Genomic DNA, 3,852 nt, shown 5'->3' with positions numbered 1-3,852 from the left:
ATACTACAAAGACATTTGTTCAGTTATGTTCATAGAAGCTTTATTTGTAATAGTCAGAACCTGGGAACAACCTAGATACCCCTCAACCGAAGAATGGATAAAGAAAATGTGGCAATTTACACATTAGAGTACTAACTACTCAGTGGTTTAAAAAAAAAGCAATGACATCCCGAATTTTTCATGCAAATGGATGGATCTAGAAAACACTATACTGAGTGAAGTAATGCAGACCCAAAAAGATGAATATAGGCATACTAGCTATAAAGAAAGGATATTGAGCTTATAATTCATGATCCTAGAGAAGCTAAGTAATAAGGTGAACCTAAGAAAAATGTATATAGACTCACCATGAGGTTAAAATAGAGAAGATCACCTGACAATATTGGGAGCATGAGGGCAGGAGGAGAAGGAAGGAGAGAAGGGAAGGGTTGAGGAGAACTTGGGGTAATGGAATAGTTGAGATGGAGAAAGGACAGAGATGAGAGGAAAGAAAGCGATGTCTTGATTGAGGGAGCCATTATGGGGTTAGCAAGAAACTTGGTTCTAGAGAAATTCCCAGTAATCCATAAGGATGACCCCAGCTAAGACCCTAAGCAATAGAGGAGAGGGGGCCTGAACTTGCCTTGCCCTTCAGTCAGACTGATGAATATCTTAAATGTCACCATAGAATCTTCGTCCAGCAACTGATGGAAGCAGAGGCAGAGACCTGCTTCGGAGGACTGGACTGAACTCCCAAAGTCCAGTTGAAGAGTGGAAGGAGTGAGAATATGAGCAAAGAGGTCAAGACCGTGATGGGTACACCCACTGAAACAGTCTACCTGAGCTAATGGGAGCTCACCAAGACCATCCCGACTGGAAAGGAACAAGTATAGGACCAAACTATTCCCTCTGAATATGGTTGACAGTTGTATGGCTGGGGCAGACTGAGGGGCCACTGGCAATGGCACCAGGATTTTTCCCTACTGCATGTACTGGCTTTTTGGGAACCTATTCTCTTTGGATGGATACCTTACTCAGCTTAGATATAATAAGGAAGGCCTTGGACCTTCCCCAAAGCAATGTGCCTCACCCTCTCTGAGGAGCGGATGGGGGTTGGAGTGGGGGGGGGATAGGTGGAGGGAATGGGAGGAGAGGAGGGAGTGGGAACTTGTATTGGTGTGTATTATGAAAGGAGATAGTTTGTTTTCTGTTTTTTTAAAAAATTTAAAGTAAAAACAAATTGTGATTAGATTACTACACCCACAGGCTGTTCTTCTTACATACTTAGATTTGGGGCAACTCATCACACTGTTTCATAAACAACATAAGTGACAATGAATTAGAAGAAACAAGGGCTACTAGCTCTTCAGTTAACCTTGCTTTGAGAAAGATATAAAATCTTTGTAAATTTTCTCTTAAAGCATTTCTAGTTTTTAAAACCTTCCCCCCCCACTTCTTATATAATAACTTTTTAAACTTTCTTTTAATTCTCTACTTCCAAAAATGAAAAAGCAACAGATATAATAAGGACATTGTAAAATCCCCTGAAATGAAAACAAGCTACACTATTTTTCAAAGCTTTAATGGTAACAAAATAAGAAAACTATTCAATTGTTGTAATAATTTAATTCAATTATTTGCAATAATATAAATGATAGGAGAATTTCAATAGATGTTACAAATGTCCAAAAAAGCAATTCAAATATTTCTGGGTGTATTAACATTTTCGCATTGATTAGAAAAGAGAAAACTTGAACAGAGTAAAACTCTCAAGCCACAGAGTAAATACAGGAATCAGTCCTTAAAACAGAAAGAAAACATTGTCTCGAATATGAAAGAGAATTTTTCATTGCAATAAAAGTAAATATTATCCACTGGATGCTGCGGAGAACAGGTGTTGGTGTCTGGCCATAGCCAGTCAGGGGTCGGGTTCTTTGCTGCTGGTCGCCAAGCCTCTTCATGAGGAACCATGGGTCTCAGGGTCACTAGGAACATGAAAATTAACACAGAAAATAAAGCAAAGGTTGGCATGACTGGTGCCAAGCGTGTACCTGCGGTAATTGCTGCAGCCTCCAAGCCTGGGCTGAGACCAAGAACTGCTCAGAGATATTGGTAGCAAAGTCAACGAACAGATAGTGGCAAGAGTATCTCTGAAAAAGGAACTAAATCTTCACTTTCTGGAAAAATTTCAGCTAAGATCCCACCAAAACATCTAGAGAAGGTGCTTATGAGTGAGCTGAGGGTGGAACTAGCTGAGCCTGAGCTTGCTATGGAATAAAAGCTTTCTTCTGGACCTATTTTGATTGATAGTCCCTCTCTAGGCCCAATGGAACCATCCGGATATGCCCTTGCAGAAGAGTATCTGTGTCAGGCTTTTTCTGATGTAATTCTTGCCATGAGTGATGTGGATGCAGATGATGGAGCTGACCCAAGCCTGTGTAGTTAATGTGTGAAAGACGTATATGCTTATCTCAGACAACTTGAAGAAGAAGTCAATTAGATCAAAAGACCTACCGGAATCATGAGAAATCACAGGAAACATGAGAGCTATTCTAATTGACTTGCTGATATGGGTTCAGATGAAATTTAGGCTGCTGCAGGAGAACATGTACATGACTGTTTCCATTATTGATGGACCAGTTCATGCAGGATGTTTTTATGTGCCCAAGATACTGGAGCCGGCTGGTGTGACTGCCATGTTTATTGCAAGCAAATATGAAGAAATGTACCATCCGGAAACAGGGGACTTTGCTTTTATGACTAGCAACACTTAGACTAAGCACCAAATCATGTCGATGGAACTAAAGATTCTGAAAGTTCTAAACTTCAGTTTGGGTCACCCTGTGCCTCTGCACTTCCTCCATAGAGCATCTAAAATTAGAGAGGTTGATGCTGAACTTTGGCCAAATACCTCCTGGAGCTCACTATACTGGACTACAGCATGGTGCACTTTGTTCCTTCTCAGTTTGTAGCCAAAGCTTTGTACTTAGCACTGAAAATTCTTGACAACAGTGATGGGACATCAACTCTGAGCACTACCTGTCCTACACAGACAAATCCCTTCTACTGTCACGCAGCACCTGGCTAAGAATGTAGTCACGGTGTGCTGTGGGACAATGGTCTTTTATCCTGTCACTTGTATTATTTTTAATAAAATGCTGATTGGTCAGTAGCCAGGTAGGAAGTATAGGCGGGCAGATCAGGCAGGAAGTAGAGGAGGGGCAACGAGAATGCTGGGAAGAGGGAAGTGCAGTTTGTAGTCATGACCCAGCCACAAAGGAAACAAGATGTGACTGCCTCACCGAAAAAGAAACCAAGCCATGTGGCTAACATAGACAAGAATAATAGGCCAATTTAAGATGTAAGAATTAATTAATAAGAAGCCCGAGATACTCAGCCAATCAGTTTATAATTAATGTAGACCTCTGTGTGATTCCTTTGGGACTGAACAACTGAAGGACCAGGTGGGCAGAAACCTCTGTCAACACCTATTTGTGGTGAACTTACAAATACGTGTCTAACAAGAACAAGTCTACAACGTCCAACATGCTAAGATCAGTGCTCTGGTGCAGCTGAGTTGTACACAGCTCAGAATCTGTCCAAGGCTGTAGCAAAGGCATAACTCAAGTGAACCACTGTGTCTGCAATTGGCACCGTGTGCCATCTGTACATAGTATACAGTGTTTACTTGCTCTTCAAAAGGTTGTTTTACTTTCTTAGCTTACCTTATTTGGATGTGGTTGTTTATGACTCTAGGCTAACAACATTGTCTAAAACATTTAGGAATCTTTTTAAAACTGCTTTTTAGTTTAACAGGGGAATCCAGCTAATTATATGTATACATATACATACATATATATATATATACACACA

At 40.6% G+C, this 3,852-nt stretch overlaps 1 pseudogene; it reads left to right on the top strand.

The window, feature by feature from the left end:
• The first annotated feature begins 1,948 nt into the window (after window positions 1–1,948).
• On the top strand, window positions 1,949–3,601 carry LOC101992321 (annotated as a pseudogene).
• The last annotated feature ends 251 nt before the right edge of the window (window positions 3,602–3,852 follow it).

This window comes from Microtus ochrogaster, chromosome 26 (assembly GCF_000317375.1).
Source record: "Microtus ochrogaster isolate Prairie Vole_2 chromosome 26, MicOch1.0, whole genome shotgun sequence".
NCBI lineage: Eukaryota > Metazoa > Chordata > Mammalia > Rodentia > Cricetidae > Microtus > Microtus ochrogaster.
Note: the sequence above shows the minus strand (reverse complement) of the source record. Positions and strands in the feature narration are given on the sequence as shown.